This window comes from Bos grunniens, chromosome 6 (genome assembly GCF_055505025.1).
Source record: "Bos grunniens cultivar Pamir isolate PY7600 chromosome 6, Bosgru_T2T1.0, whole genome shotgun sequence".
Classification (NCBI taxonomy): domain Eukaryota; kingdom Metazoa; phylum Chordata; class Mammalia; order Artiodactyla; family Bovidae; genus Bos; species Bos grunniens.
In genome coordinates, this window is record NC_141170.1 from 107,047,750 (window position 1) to 107,065,318 (window position 17,569).

Below are 17,569 nucleotides of genomic sequence, written 5' to 3' on the forward strand. Positions count from 1 at the left end.
CTCCTGGAGTGTGTGTTTCATGCCCTTAATTGAAGGTCATTGAATTCCTTTTTTGGTTTGAGTAGTTTCTTTATCTTTGGACTCTGATTATCTTGTATTGCTTGTTACTTTCCTGAAGTCTTAGCTAGTTGCTCTTTAGACCTACTGAACACTTGAATGCTGAGACTTCCCTTTATTGAGCTCTTTGATTAGATTCTTTGTTTCCTATTTTATGTTTATACTTCCATTTTTTTCCCCTGGAGTAAATCCTTCAGTAAATTAGGGAGAGAATATATGTTGGAGATAAATATTCTAATGCTTTGCATGTCTAATGATATCTCTATTTTACCAACAGATTTAATAATGATGTAGATAAAATTGTGGACTAATGTGATTTTTTCTACATTTTTGAAGGCATTGGTTCATCATGCTCTACCTATAGTATGTCAGTTGGAAACAGAGATACCAATAGGATTCTAATTAATTTGAACATAAAGCTTTTTCCCCTCTCTTTCTGGATGATTTTATTCTTTTTAAAGGTTGAGATGTAATTGACGCACAGCATTATACTAGTTTCAGGTTATAACATGATTTGACATTGTATTTACTGTAAAATGATCACCATGATAAATTTAGTTAACACCTATCTCTACACATAGTTAAAATTTTTTTCTTGTGATAAGGACTTTCAAGATCCACTCTCAGAAATTTTCAAATATACAATACAATATTATTAATTATAGTCACTATGCTACATGCTTTGAGGAGGGCATGGCAACCCACTCCAGTATTTCTGCCTGGAGAATCCGCATGGACAGAGGAGCCTGGAGGGATATAGTCCATGGGGTTGTAAAGAGTCAGACATGACTGAGTGATTAAGCACAGCACATACAATGTGTTATATCCCCGTAACTTATTTATTTTATCATTGGAAGTTTGTGCATTCTGACCCCCTCACCCGTTTCTTCTATCCACCTACTCCCAGGGATAATATTATTCTTGATGTACTTAAGTTTCATGTTTCTCTAACTATGGGTCTTCTTTCATTTGTCTTTCTTTTGAGAGCTAATCCTTTTCAATCTGAAAGCTTATTTCTTCTTGAACTGGGAAAGTTTTGCTTATTTTATTTTAAAAACAGCTTTATCTGTCTTAATTTTCTGTTTGTTGTATTTCCTAGATTTATCTTCCAGATCTCTTACTTTTGTCACATTTTCTTCACTTGATTTTGTTTTCACTTTCCTGAAGCTTTCCTAAACTTTATATTTCAACTATTTATTTTTCATTGACCATGATTTATCTAATATATAATGCTAGAAGTATTCTCAAACTGAAAACGACTCACATGCTATCACCAATGGGATTAGTGCCATACAATGCAATATAGTGGAATTCAAGGCTGACGGGAGAGACATCAGTAACCTCAGATACGCAGATGACACCACTCCTATGGCAGAGAGAAGAACGAAAGAGCCTCTTGATGAATGTGAAGGAGGAGAGTGAAAAGCTGGTTTAAAACTCAACATTCAGAAAATGAAGGTCATGACATCTGGTCCCATCACTTCATGGCAAATAGATGGGGAAACAAAGCAAACAGTGACAGACTTTATATTCTTGGGTTCCAGAATCACTGCAGATGGTGACTGCAGCCATGAAATTAAAAAATGTTTGCTCCTTGGAAGAAAAGCTATGACCAACCTAGACAGCATATTAAAAAGCGGAGACATTACTTTGCTGACAAAGGTCTGTCTAGTCAAAGCTATGGCTTTCCCAGTAGTCATGTATGAATGTGAGAGTTGGACTATAAAGAAAGCTGAGTGCTGAAGAATTGAAGCTTTTGAACTGTGGTATTGAAGAAAACTCTTGAGAGTCTCTTGGACTGCAAAGAGATCCAACCAGTCCATCCTAAAGGAAATCAGTCCTAAATATTCATTGGAAGGACTGATGCTGAAGCTGAAACTCCAATACTTTGGCCACGTGATGCAAAGAACTGACTCATTGGAAAAGACCCTGATGCTGGGAAAGATTGAGGGCAGGAGGAGAAGGGGAGGACAGAGGATGAGATTGTTGGATGGCATCATGGATTTGATGGACTTGAGTTTAGGCAAGCTCCAGGAGTTGGTGATGGACAGGGAAGCCTAGTGTACTACAGTCCATTGGGTCACAAAGAGTCGGACATGACTGAGCCTCTAACACAGCTTGCCATCTGCCTCTCTAAGGATTAAGTTATGTGCTGCAGATGCTGATTTTCAACATCGCCTGAGAAGAGTTTAGGGCAGAGAGCAGAGATGAGGCACTGTGCTCAAGGAAAAACTGGCAAGACAATAATAATTCAGATAATTAGATATTAATATTTTCAGGAGTTGATTTTATGAACCATATTCTTGTGCTGTGTGTGCTGTGTTAAGTTGCTTCAGTCATGTCTGACTCTTTGTGACCCTATAGACTGTAGCCCACCAGGCTCCTCTGTCCATGGGATTCTCTAGGCAAGAATACTGGAGTGGGTTGCCATGCTCTTCTCCAATTCTTGTACCTCCCCATATCTAGAAATGCACTAATATCCTTCATGGTAACTTTTCCTTGTGACAAGCAAAAGCTTCATGAGACTAGTAGGTGCTTTTGGAAAAATATGTGCTTGATTGCATGTATTCCCCCTCCACCAAAATCTTGTATGTACTGACCTTCTCCACCTACCTCTTTGGAGCAGTTTCTCATAGCTACCCAAGGTGTTGTTTCCCAGGCTGCAGTCTTCATTTTCCCCCAAATAACACTGAACTCTCAACTCTCACGTTGTTCCTTTTTTTTTAAGTCAACAGGAGGAAAAGCGGACTAGGGGCAGCAAAAAGGTCTCTGGGTGTCCCAGTGCTGTCTTTCCATATGTGGCTGCTAATTGCACAAATGTGTACAGTTTGTAAAAATTCATCAAGCTGCGTGCACTTTTCTTCACCTATACTATACTTGAATGGAAAATTTAAAAGGTAGTGATAAATTGGTAAAAATAATATTGGCAATGCATTTTACACAAAATGTTAATTCTTTACCATTTAAAGAAAGCTGTTGAAAATGAAAGAGAAGTGACTATAATGGCTGCGATCCAAAAGTCTACAAGCAATAAATGCTGGAGAGGGTGTGGAGAAAAGGGAACCCTCTTACACTGTTGGTGGGAATGCAAACTAGTACAGCCACTATGGAGAACAGTGTGGAGATTCCTTAAAAAACTGGAAATAGAACTGCCTTATGATCCAGCGATCCCACTGCTGGGCATACACACTGAGGAAACCAGAAGAGAAAGAGACACGTGTACCCCAATGTTCATCGCAGCACTGTTTATAATAACCAGGACGTGGAAGCAACCTAGATGCCCATCAGCAGATGAATGGATAAGAAAGCAGTGGTACATATACACAATGGAGTATTACTTAGCCATTAAAAAGAATACATTTGAATCAGTTCTAATGAGGTGGATGAAACTGGAACCTATTATACAGAATGAAGTAAGCCAGAAAGAAAAACACCAATACAGTATACTAACGCATATATATGGAATTTAGAAAGATGGTAACAATAACCCTGTGTATGAGACAGCAAAAGAGACACTGATGTATAGATCAGTCTTATGGACTCTGTGGGAGAGGGAGAGGGAGAGGGTGGGGAGATTTGGGAGAATGGCATTGAAACATGTATAATACCATGTATGAAACGAGTTGCCAGTCCAGGTTTGATGCACGATACTGGATGCTTGGGGCTGGTGCACTGGGATGACCCAGAGGGAGGGTATGGGGAGAGAGGAAGGAGGAGGGTTCAGGATGGGGAACACAGGTATACCTGTGGCGGATTCATTTCAATATTTGGCAAAACTAATACAATATTGTAAAGTTTAAAAATAAAATAATTAAAAAAAAAACCTCAACATTCAGAAAACTAAAAAAAAATAAAATAAAATATAAAAAAAGCAAGAATTAAAAAAAATCACAAATGAATATATGCAAGGAACTAATAAATATGTTGAAAAAGTTAAAATTCATTGGTAAATAAATGCAAAGTAAGATGGCTATGACATGTACCTTAAATTGGTAGGAATAAACTGAGGAAAATGCTCCATGTTGGTGAAGGTTTGGGAACATGATTCTTCTGAATTATTGCAGAAGGTATGAATACTGGTAGAGAACTGTCATGAGCTGGCCATGACAGCAAAAAGTCGATTAAAGAGACTATTCCATAGCCTGATATTAAGGTCTAGGAGTTTATCTTTAAGAATTAATTATGAATGTCATAAATATTCCATATTTCAGTTATTTATCAGAGCTTGATTTATCAGAGTTAAAAAATTTTTAACAACTAAGCCTATTAGAAATGGGCTAATAAATTTGTGTTAAAGTTTTTATAATAGAATTTTGTGGGGCTTTTAAAAGTGATGCTGTGGATGATTTAATTGCATTCAAAGATGTTAAGGATACATTATTAAGAAAAAGGTTAAAAAACTATATAAATTTGTTCTTGTATACTTTTTCTTCCCTGAAAGGGAATGGAATGAAACTCATCAAAATATTGGGCTGTGTCTCTCATAGGTGAATTACAGATCATTTTAATTTTCTTAATTTGTTATATTTTCCTAATTTTCAAATGTTTCTATAATCAACCAAAAAGCACTTGTCATTTTTATAAAAGATCTTCTAAAACTTCTTTACATGATAAATTATTTACATTTATAGAACTCTCATTTTTGCTTTTCTATGACAGAGTGCCTTGATTATTTTCATTCATATAGTTTCTGGTGCTACCAAGCCCATCATTTAAATTTTCATGTGCCACAGGGTTATTTTATTTCATTCAAATTAAAATAATTATAATTTTAGAAGGAATAAAAAATCAAGAAAAATTTGTCTCATGTGCAGAGAGGAAGCCAAATTACATAATTCTAGCACAGAAGCAGTGATCAGACATTAATTTTGGGTGTCTGTGCCATTTAAAGGAACTATAAATACTCCTTTCAGTTCCTGGGTTAGGTACAGAGGCCAGATATAACACTGCAGGCTACAGAAAGACTTCACCAGGCTTTGGGCTCTGCATCTTTCTTTGGATAATTTAGGACTTAATCAATGACATACATCAGGCCCTAAGAGGAATGGTATTCCTAACTAAAAGCTGAAGATTTAGTTATACAATCTTGGTAACAGTAGAAAGTGTGATTTTGAAAGTTCAATTTATAATTGCAAGTCTGAGTTTCTTTAGACTTTATACAGCATCTACATTTCACCTAATTTTTTATTCATATGCAATAAAACCACTGATGTAAAACAGTCATGCTATTGCATGAATGATGTTAAAAGTGTATTCTACAGGTGCATAAAAAACAGGACAGTCTCTTGTAAGGGTAAGAGAGAAAGTGCAAGAAGTAACACTGATAAGAGCATTTCTTATAAATGACCATATATTCCAAAATAGCAATTGATAATGCTAAATTAAGTCAGCCAACTATGATATTTCCTCTAAGTTGTCATTTTTTCCTTCTAAATCTGATAAATACAGTACTTATATAAATATAGTCTACCCTAAAGTTAACCTGACTTTAAATTTAAGCTACATTTTGTTGCCAGTGTGAATTTTAGGCTGTGTAATATTTTCTTTATTTGTATTACTTAAATAAGTTTTAATTTTCATTTCCCATTTTACCAGCTGATAGGAATTTAATCTTAGTTCAAGGTTCACACACTCCCTGGCCTGGCTTCCAATTAAATTCCAGAGGACTCACAGAGTGCCAGGTCACAGGAGGGGAAGGGCATCTGCTACTCAGTGTTCCCTGTACCTGACGGCAGCTGCTGGAGCATCGTCACTGCCATCTGGCCTTTAGTCACTGGTCTCTATAGCTAGCTGTGAAATCATCCTTTGTCCTATGCACTCTGCCTTGCCAGTTTTCCAGCTGCTTCCCAAACCTTTCTAAATACCATTGCACTTTAGGAAACTGAGTCTCTCTAAGTTTCATTACTACTCGGGGATGTGTAGAATCATTCTGCTCCTGGGGTTTGGAAAACCTGTCTCCCATATCTCCACATGTTTGTTTGTAGCTACCACTAATAGGTTTCATAAGTACTCATGAAGATTTTAAATAATCTTCTAAATTTCTCTAATCTTCTAAAAAAACCTAGTACAGTATTTCTAAAAACAGATTTTCTTTCCTTTTTGCCTTCTCTGAAAGTAAACATATTATAGATCCTCTGATATGTGAGGTATTATGGTAGGTATTGTATGATATAAAATCAGTATGGCATTTCTGAGAATGTAGAGTGTTGGATATAAAGTTAGGGAAAGAATAACTGAATGTCTGTAGTATTTTAGACATAGTTCATTATATGTATTTTTCCCACCAAACTCATATAATAGATGCTATTATTATTATTTTTTTTTTTTGGAAAGAGATAGGGAGCAGGAGCCAGTAACCATGTGCCTAAAGAGTAAAGCTGCCTGGCTCTAAAGAAAATTCATGCCCTGAGAGGAGTCTTACAGCTGAAAGACACTGAGCCATAATTTCACACAAATGTATCTGATTCCAAAGTCATTGCCATTTCAAGTTAACAGCTCATACATTAGTGTATATGATACCATTAAGAAGCAGATTCTTCCATCCTATCCATAGAGATAGAGATGTAGACAGTCAAAGGGGACCCTAGAGTAACAATCAACTAATTTGATGACCCAGTCTGTAGATCACAGTCTGAGCAATTGTATTAAAAGATATGTCCTCAGAAAGTAACAATCTCACATGGGATCATCAGCCCATGCACAATTCCAATAAAGGTCAACTGAGCTAACTGTATAGTGCACTTATAAAGCCCTTCTTTGACAAAGGAAAACTTTGGTTGAAATGTAAATCTGGAAGGTGTGTAATCTGGGTATTACAAGTTGGCTTTGAGTTGACAGGAGGATGTGATTATTAAAGGATCATGAACATACGCACAGAGATAATAGCACATAAATGAAGTTGAGCATGGCTAGAGATTATAGTGCAGGGTAAGAAGCATAGGAGATGGTAACGTTTGCAGTTAGGCTCTGATTAGGTCACTCACCCAAGATAGATCTGTGAAAAAATTGCACTGTTTTCAGAAATGTGAAACTTTTTTTAAAGGACAGTAGTGATGTCAATCAGATGTTGTTTTAGATGATGATAATTAAGGAGTGAGACTAAATGAGGCTGGGGTTATAATTCACCTTAGGAAAAACTTGGTTTTAGACCAATAAATATAGGAAAAGTATCTGAGAGAATGAATAATAGTGAGAGAAATGAAGGGAACAAGTCTCAGAATGTTTTATGTTAAAATTGGCTGGATGTGTTAACTAACTGTAGTAGCTAAAGGAAATGTTAAGTATTTCTTTAACACTAAATCAAGGTGTCTGGAAGTGTGGTAGTGCCATGAACTCTGAAAGGATACCTGAGAGAAGGAAAAGTTTTGAATGGAGCATGTGAGTCTGGGCTTTGATTTAATGTGTTTGAGGTTCTAACAGAGTATCACTGTGGGGCTAGTGTTAGAAGTTAGAAATACAGACTTGGAACACAGTGAGGAGATCAAAACTGACACTTGGAAGTATACTTCATGGTGAGTTTGTAGAACTATGACTGTGGTTAATATTAAATTTGGTATATCAACTAAGATTTTTGTCTCCTGAATTTGGGGAAATAGGCTTTAAAGAGATAACTAAAGAAAAATTAGCCAGTAAAGAATGTAGAATTAGAGTCCCTCAGAAAGGCATGAGAAAAAATATGAAAAGAATACAGGGTCACAAAATTATAAGAGAGAAGATATTAAAAAGAGCAGAATGTTGCAGCATGGTCAGGATTTATGGGGTCATCTGATTTGACAAATAATCATTAAGCAGCTTTATGAAGGTTTAACTTCATACTTTATGAAGGTTTCAACACTCAAACAACTAAGATCATGGCACCTGGTCCCACCACTTCATGGCAAATAGATGGGAAACAGAGGAAACGGTAACAGACTTAATTTGGGGGGGCTCCAAAATCACTGCAGATGGTGACTGCAGCCATGAAATTAAAAGACACTTGCTCCTTGGAAGAAAAGCTATGACAAACCCAGAGAGTATATTAAAAAGCAGAGACCTTACTATATGGACAAAGTTCCATATAGTCAAAGTGATGGTTCTTTCAGTAGTCATGTATGGATGTGAGAGTTAGACCATAAAGGATGCTGAATGCTGAAGAATTGATGCTTTCAAACTGTGGTTTTGGAGAAGATTTTTGGGAGTCCTTTGGACTGAAAGGAGATCAAACCAGTCAATCCTAAAGGAAATCAATCCTGAATATTCATTGGAATCACTGATGATAAAGCTGAAGTGCCAATACTTTGGCCACCTAATGTGAAGAGCCAATGCATTGTAAAAGACCCTGATGCTGGAAAAGATTGAAGACAGGAGGATAAGGGGAAGACAGAGGATGAGATGGTTGGATGGCATCACCAACTCAATGGACATGAGTTTGAGCAGGCTCTAGGAGATGGTGAAGGGCAGGGAGGCCTGGTGTGCTGCAGTCCACAGAGTCGCAAAAAGTCAGACACCATAGAGTGACTGAATGACTATGAAGCAGCTTTAATAATGAAAAATTTTAGCACAGTGGACAAAAAATCCTGGTGTCAATGGGTTGGTGAGTCTAGGTTAAGAAAGACAATGTAGTCTGCAAATCTAGAAGACATCTTAAGGAAAGCAGGAATGTGAGTTAGAGATAAGGAAAAATGGTTTGAGGAAAACACAGGGTAAGGACAGGACATGATTTACTTTAAGAACTAAATAAATTTATTATGTTTATAAACTGAGATGAACATAATTAGTCAAGCAACAGATTGAATTAAAGGAATAGAAGAGGAAGCAGATGACTGGACAAATGAAAAAGAATGAAATTAAGAGATTAAGTGAAGGGGAAAAGATAGAAGTTTTTGAATACAGATAATCACCTATGGGGTTTCCCTGGTGGCTCAGATGGTAAAGAATCCTCCTGCAATGCAGGAGACTGAGGTTCGATTCCTGGGTCGGGAAGATCCCCTGGAGCAGAGAATGGCTGCCCACTCCAGTATTCTTGCCTGGAGAATTCCACAGACAGAGGAACCTGGCAGGCTACAGTCCATGGGTTGCAGAATCCGACAAGACTGAGTGATTAACACTATACAATACTGATGAACTATAGACTGAGGTTTGTGACATTGTACAGGAGACAGGGATCAAGACCATCCCCATGGAAAAGAAATGCAAAAAAAGCAAAATGGCTGTCTGAGGAGGCCTTACAAATAGCTGTGAAAAGAAGAGAAGTGAAAAGCAAAAAGAAAAGGAAAGATATAAGCATCTGAATGCAGAGTTCCAAAGAATAGCAAGAAGAGATAAGAAAGCCTTCCTCAGCGATCAATGCAAAGAAATAGAGGAAAACAATAGAATGGGAAAGACTAGAGATCTCTTCAAGAAAATTAGAGATACCAAGGGGACATTTCATGCAAAGATGGGCTCGATAAAGGACAGAAATGGTATGGTCCTAACAGAAGCAGAAGATATTAAGAAAAGGTGGCTAGAATACACAGAAGAACTGTACAAAAAAGATCTTCACGACCCAGATAATCACGATGGTGTGATCACTCACCTAGAGCCAGACATCCTGGAATGTGAAGTCAAGTGGGCCTTAGACAGCATCACTATGAACAAAGCTAGTAGAGGTGATGGAATTCCAGTTGAGCTATTCCAAATCCTGAAAGATGATGCTGTGAAAGTGCTGCACTCAATGTGCCAGCAAATTTGGAAAACTCAGCAGTGGCCACAGTACTGGAAAAGTCATCAGTTTTCATTCCAATCCCAAAGAAAGGCAATGCCAAAGAATGCTCAAACTACCGCACAATTGCACTCATCTCACACGCTAGTAAAGTAATGCTCAAAATTCTCCAAGCCAGGCTTCAGCAATACGTGAACCGTGAACTTCCAGATATTCAAGCTGGTTTTAGAAAAGGCAGAGGTACCAGAGATCAAATTGCCAACATCCGCTGGATCATGGAAAAAGCAAGAGAGTTCCAGAAAAACATCTATTTCTGCTTTATTGACTATGCCAAAGCCTTTGACTGTGTGGGTCACAATAAACTGTGGAAAATTCTGAAAGAGATGGGAATACCAGACCACCTGACCTGCCTCTTGAGAAACCTGTATGCAGGTCAGGAAGCAACAGTTAGAACTGGACATGGAACAACAGACTGGTTCCAGATAGGAAAAGGAGTACATCAACGCTGTATATTGTCACCCTGCTTATTTAACTTATATGCAGAGTACATCATGAGAAACGCTGGGCTGGATGAAGCACAAGCTGTAATCCAGATTGCTGGGAGAAATATCAATAACCTCAGATATGCAGATGACACCACCCTTATGGCAGAAAGTAAAGAGGAACTAAAAAGCCTCTTGATGAAGGTGAAAGAGGAGAGTCAAAAAGTTGGTTTAAAGCTCAACATTCAGAAAACGAAGATCATGGCATCTGGAAATAGATGGGGGAACAGTGGAAACAGTGTCAGACTTTATTTTGGGGGGCTCCAAAATCACTGCAGATGGTGACTGCAGCCAGGAAATTAAAAGACACTTACTCCTTGGAAGAAAAGTTATGACCAACCTAGATAGCATATTCAAAAGCAGAGACATTACTTTGCCAATTAAGGTCCGTCTAGTCAAGGCTATGGTTTTTCCTGTGGTCATGTATGGATGTCAGAGTTAGCCTGTGAAGAAGGCTGAACACCAAAGAACTGATGCTTTTGAACTGTGGTGTTGGAGAAGACTCTTGAGAGTCCCTTGGACTGCAAGGAGATCCAACCAGTCCATTCTGAAGGAGATCAGCCCTGGGATTTCTTTGGAAGGAATGATGCTAAAGCTGAACCTCCGGTACTTTGGCCACCTCATGCGAAGAATTGACTCATTGGAAAAGACTCTGATGCTGGGAGGGATTGGGGGCAGGAGGAGAAGGGGACGACAGAGGATGAGATGGCTGGATGGCATCACTGACTCGATGGACGTGAGTCTCAGTGAACTCCAGGAATTGGTGATGGACAGGGAGGCCTGGCGTCCTGCGATTTATGGGGTCGCAAAGAGTCGGACCTGACTGAGCGACTGAACTGAACTGAACTGATACGAATTAGCTGTAGAGTGCTCTGTATCTTTACAGAGGTCTTTTAATATCTCTCTTAATTTTTGCAATAACTTTAAGATGTATATTTTTATACCTATTTCACAGGTGAAGAAACTGAGGTGATAGATGATTGGCTTAAGGATACCCAGTAAGAAAAATAGCAAATCATTATTATTATTTTTTGTTGTTGTTGTTGTCTCCTTCTTTTGTGTCAGAAGGTAAATAACAAAGAATGGGGAAATAAACATTAGAGAAAAAAGAAAATAAATTTGAAGGAATTTAGTTGCATACTTTTTAAATAAACAAGAAGGTGAAGTTATTTGATAATAGATTTGGCTGTATCTAAAGATGGGCAAAGGTCGAAACTAGTGGAAGGGGTTATATAAGAGATAATATGTTTGAGATAAGTAAAATAATAATTAACAATTAATATTCATTATTCAGTGCAACTAGATTACAGGGTTTATAGTGCCTTCAGCTGGCACAATAATGTGAATTTTCTCTCCTGTTCTACTTAGTCATTTCAATAGATATGGAGAAATAGCAGTACTAACACAGATTTGGGAACTGCTGAGGTATGTAAAGCAGAGATCAATTCTTGATGGCAAGGTTGACCATGGTCAGGATGGGTAAGAAATTGAGTGAGATCAGAAGAGGAACTGGGAGATAGGACTATATGAGAGAGACTGGACACACAGGAAATGTCAAGCTTTGAAGGATTCACATGTTGGAAGGTTTAATGTGGGCAGCTGAAATGGAGATGATGGTCCTTAGGGTCAAGATGTTTTGAAACTTACGGGCTCTGCTGTCACAAATGTTATCAGTGTGAGCATTCATATAAATTGTAGTAGAGTGAAGAGTGGACATTAATGATGTAATCCAGTTGCCAAAATTGAAGATTGTAGAGTACTGGATTGGTAAATAGATCATTTAGATGATGGTCAGAGAAAGTATTGTGACTATATATGTAGATTATGAAACAGAGGAAATGGAAAGAGAATAGAGAATAAAAGGATGTCAGCTTGTTATTCTTACGAGAAGAAAATTTATATGACATATAAAGCAATTTAAGCAAGTGGTAAATTAACTTATCCTTAAAATAATTGTGAAGGCAGCAATTTCTGATGAATTAAAGAAGAACAGTTTATTTATAGAGTTACTTAAGGCTAGATCTTAATATGTGAATCCAGGGGAATTAGATTAGTATTGAGGCATTTAAATTACTTCCATTAATATAGATCATTACAAAAATAACCAAGTGGAAATTTTGTGGTCTTCAACTTATAAGTAAATTAAGTAAGAGTGGTGAAACTGAATAGACAGTAATGGTCAAGAGTGTGAGTTAAATATTGGCTCTGTTACCTTGGATCCTACTGAATGACTTAAATTATCTTTCTAAAAGCTTTGGTACTGAGTATGTTTAGGGTAAAAAATGTGACAAAGATGTTTACACTATCCTTTTTTCCTTTTTCTTTTGAAACAATTTCAGACTTACAGAAAGCTATGAATATTTTATAGAATTTATATATGCCCTTCCCCTGACCTTCCTCTTGTTGTTGTTTGGTCATTAAGTTGTGTCTGACTCTTTTGTGACACTATGGACCCGACCAGGCTTCTCTGTCCATGGGATTTCCCAGGCAAGAAGAGTGGAGTGAGTTGCCATTTCCTTCTCCAGGGGATCTTCCCTCCCCAGGGAACAAACCTGGTTATCTTGAATTGGCAGGCAGATTCTTTACCACTGAGCCAGCAGGGAAGCCTGAGCTTCCTCTAGTGTTAACTCTTTATATAACCATAGAACAGTTAATGGCAACCCACTCCAGTACTCTTGCCTGGAAAATCCCATGGACGGAGGAGCCTGGTGGGCTGCTGTCTGTGGGGTCACACAGAGTCAGACGCGACTGAGCGGCTTCACTTTCACTTTTCACTTTCCTGCATTGGAGAAGGAAATGGCAACCCACTCCAGTGTTCTTGCCTGGAGAATCCCAGGGATGGGGGAGCCTCTTGGGCTGCCATCTATGGGGTCACACAGAGTTGGACAAGACTGAAGTGACTTAGAAGCAGCAGCAGCAGAACAGTTATTGTTAAAATTAACATAATGCCATTATCTAAATTATAGACTTTATTCAAATTTAGTCTAAACTATAGATATTATTCCAGTTCACTATTTGTGTGTGTGTGTGTGTGTGTTTCCTTACATTAACTTTATTATTATTATCTTTTTACTTTACAATATTGTACTGGTTTTTTCTGCTAATATATTTGCTTCCGTACCAGAATCTGACCTAGTGTTTTACGTTGCATTTAGTTTTTGTTTCCATATTCCTCTTCAATATGTGACAGTTCCTCAATTTTTTCTTATGTTTCACTCTTTGACTATTTTGATGAGTACCTATCAGTTGTTTTGTAGAATGTCTCTGCATTTGACTTTGTCTGATGTTTTCTTGTGTTAGGTAGTTAGCATAGGAAAAAGAAGTCCAGAATGGCGGTGGCTAAAAGACAAGGAAGGGAAAAGCCTGTGAAACAGAACAAACGAAGGTCCAAGGACCGGAGTGAGGACCTCAGGTACTCTTGGCTAGCCCAATTTACATAGGGCAGGCCCACGGGGAGGAAAAAAAACATAAAAAGAGGAGCCAAAGAGTCGGGGGTCTCTCTCTCTCTCATGCACACACACTTTCTCTCACTCTTCCCCGCTCTCTTCTCTTTATGTCTTTTGGGTCAGCATGCCCTCATGCCTCGGGGATATATTTTCCTTGATTTTCTAAATAAAACTGACCTGTAACACAGAGCTGTGACACTGGTCTGTCTGAGGGCTGTAACGCTGGTCTGTCGCTTCAAATTTTTGTTGCGATGAGACAGATCCGAGGACATTACACAACCCCCTACATCTATGGTGCCGTGACTCTGATTTAACCTGGCTGAAACAACCTCAGAGTGGACCCTGCAAGGAGGAGGCCAAGCACAGCAGGAACCCAACTCAGTGAAAGCTCCCACGGTGGAAGCTGAATGCGAAGAAAACCCAGCCCAGGGAAAGTGACAAGAAGCCCAGTGTGCTGGAAACCCGGACAATGAAAAACGTACTCAGCAGAAAGCTCGTGAGGCTCAGTCTCAGATTCCAGAAGACCTCTGGTTAAGGTAGGAGGTCCTTGCTCCTATGGCTGGAAGGACATATGCCTAGGAAAATCTTAATTCCTTTACAATCATTTCTTGTTTCCTTGAACCCCCTGCGAACAGGCAGGTGGCAGTGGGTGCAGTTGAGGGACTCTGGAGAGGCTACTCCTCAGTGTGTCCTGAAGACTGCACTATCTGCTGAGCCCCAGGAGTTGTTACCAAGGCTGAAGAGGGTTCTTCTGTCCTTAATCTTCTTTGTGCCAAGGATCAGGCCAATGAAAACTGTGAGCACAGATCAGGTATTTAGCAGATTTTCCAGCAGGTTATGAAGGGGATTCCTTGGCATGTTTTTCCCACTGCATTTTCCTCCCATCCTTCAGCTCATCTCTCCCGGGACTTGAGCCTGGCCAAAACCCATGATGCCTGGCTTCAGGACCTAATGAAGCTCAAGTTCTTGATGTCTCATTGCAAAAATTCAGTTGGAGACACAGTGATAGGTAAGAGGTGGATTTGTTCAGATTCAGAGAGAAGCAAACTCTGCAGGGTGTGGGCCATTGCAGAGGGCAAGTGTTTCCGCCATGGAATATGGTGTGGCTAGTTTTTGCGATCTGGGTGAATTCATATGCTAATGAGTGGGAGGATCATCTCAACCATTGGGGAACCTCCCACTCCTCTGTCTCTTGACAGTGCCTGGGAACTGTCCTGCCACCTCTGGGTGTGTCATTTAGCTTACAGATGGGGAATCAAGGTTTCATTGAATCTGACTTGTCACCTTAGACCCATTGATTTTAATCAGTTTATGCTATGCCCTTGTGCTGTGTCATTATTTCAAAAGTTGTGCCATGCCCCCTTCCCTTCTCCTTCATGCTCTTTTCCTGAGCCACATCTGGGCCCACAATGTTGCCTCTACAATCTTCTGGATGGTCAACCAGCAAATAGCTGGCCTTTGGGGAGGATATTCTGTATAATATTCAATCCCTCTAGATATTCAGGCCTTCATCTTCCATGTTTCTTGCAACATGTGCAACAACAGTATCTCTCAGTGAACCCGCTAGGGCAGGCAACAGGCACACAATGCCTGCTAGAAGTCCATCTGTCAGCATCCCTTCAAAGGCAGTTGGGCTTCCAGGGATAATGTTTGCCACTTTGGGAGTTAGCCCTGCAGGCTGTTTGGGCACAAACCCTGAATACCCTTCTCCTAAAGTTACAAACATACCCCCAGACCAAATCTCCACTCCACTCTTATGGGACATCTGGTCTGTTGCCTCTTATCAATTTGTTCTTAAGCCACTTACTAACTCCTACAACCAGGACCCTGTCCCCTTGTAGGCAACATTGCTCCAACCCACTTACTATTAAAATACTCTTAATGTCCCTGACAGGGCCAGATAACCCATTCATTTGTCATTACTTCTGTTATTACCTAAAGTGGGTCTATGACAATGAAATGTTTACCATTGGAAAACCCTAAGCTGCTCTTATGGAGGACTAGGGGAGGAAATCAGTGACTTAAAATCCCTTAGAGCAGTAAGAGGATAAGGCTTATGACTATTTCACCAGGTTCTCAGTCTCAGGGCACAGGCTTAGATTGCTTTACATCATGATATCTATTTCCATCTGCAGTAAACAAACTGGCAATGAGTTAAAATTACAACCCCTTAATCCTACCCAGCACTGGTCACACTGGAGACCTTGGGATTGCCCGACTCCAGTCCGGGGGTCCCAGGAGGTCGACCTGCCTAGGCATCTGGTCCTCGAAAGGTTATCATGCCTCAACCTGCTCGAGGATCCACCAGTCCAGGAGTCCCAGGAAGTCATCATGCCTCGACCTGCCCAGGGACCCAATTCTCAGGAGGCTGACATGCCTCGACCTGCCCAGGGATTCAATCTCCAGGAGGAGGTCACACCTCAGCTTGCCTGGGGATTTGCACCCTGACCAAGGGATGCCTGGCTCTCAGGTTGCAACAGGAATGGGAGAAGAGGAAAGAAACAAGGCATCCCAGATATTGGCCACCCTCCAGGGAAGCCCTATGGCAAAACTTGAGTCCTTAAATTACAAGGCATGAACTAGCCAGATGCCTAATCTGTGGACAGGCGAGGCATTGGGCCAAAGAGTGTCCAAACCATGACAAGTCTCCTGAAACAGCTTGCTACAAATGCCATCAATGGAGACATTGGGCGGTACTCTGCCCTCGGGACCCAAGAGCCTCAGGGTCAAGCTCCAAGACTTATCTCATGATGGTTCAACAGGACTGAAGTGGCCCGCCTGTCATAGGTAACCATCACACAGCTGGAGCCAAGGGAGTAACTGGATGTGGCAGGTAGGTCTGGAATTTCTTGGTTGACACAGGGACTACCTACTCTTTCCTGACCTCCTACACTGGAGCCTTCTCCTCCCAAACCTGTACCATTTTGGGTGCTACAGGAAAAACAATTACTAAAAGATTCACCCAGGCACTTCTTTGTTGTTGGGATGGACAAATATTTTCCCACCAGTTTCTTGTGGACCCTGAGTGTCCTACTCCCTTATTGGGAAGAGAGATACTCACTAAACTGGGGTCCACCCTTGTGATGGGAAGCTTTTTAGCCCCTAGAGCCCTACAGCTTCTGGTTACTACTGAGGAACCCACTACACCCTCTTCAATAGAGAGGGACCAAAAACTATGGGAGGACAAATTTAACCACCAGGTATGGGACCAGGGGACTCCTGGATGAGCCCACCGAGGTGAAGCAGTCATCATTGTCCTCCGAGATTCAACTCGGTTTCCTAACTGGAAACAATATCCCCTCAGAAGAGAAACTCTGGAGGGACTACAGCCTCAAATAAATTCCTTGCCTGTGGGCTATTGGTCCCCACCAATTCGCCATGGAACACTCCATTTTTGGTGCCCTTTACAGTGTGAGACTGAAACCTCAGCTGGCAGATGGACTGCCTCCAGGAGCCTAAGGATTTGATCACCATATTTGATTGGGGACCCTCGGGTAGTCAATTAGCTTCTTTCTTTCCAAATAGCAGCATGTGCATGTAGCACCAGAAAGGCATTCTTGGAGTCGGTGTCAATGGCTACTCTTTTTCCTTTTCCCAGCTTTAAAGCTTGAGTTAGGGCTATGAGCTCAGCTAATTGGGCTGATGTACCTGGTGGCAAAGGTTTAGCCTCTATGGTCTCAAAATTGGAGACTACTGCATATCTGACTCTTCTTTTTCCATCCAAGATAAAGATGCTTCCATCAATATACTAGATATCCTCAGGATTGGTCAGAGGATCTTCTGACAATCCCTATCAGAGTTTTCTCCAGCGGTCCAAGGTTTCTAGGCAAGAGTGAAAGGGGAGA

The 17,569-nt window shown here is 40.1% G+C and overlaps 1 pseudogene across 1 annotated transcript in view; it reads right to left on the bottom strand.

The window, feature by feature from the left end:
- The window catches only part of LOC147371176 (leucine-rich repeat and IQ domain-containing protein 4 pseudogene), a 35,554-nt pseudogene extending 19,497 nt beyond the window's left edge, over positions 1-16,057 (bottom strand). Inside the window, exons 1-2 of the transcript XR_015166019.1 lie at positions 16,014-16,057; positions 13,902-14,066 (exon numbers count right to left, since the gene is read on the bottom strand). The product of XR_015166019.1 is annotated as a leucine-rich repeat and IQ domain-containing protein 4 pseudogene (transcript). The remainder of the gene's footprint in view (positions 1-13,901; positions 14,067-16,013) is intronic.
- Between the last annotated feature and the right edge of the window lie 1,512 nt (positions 16,058-17,569).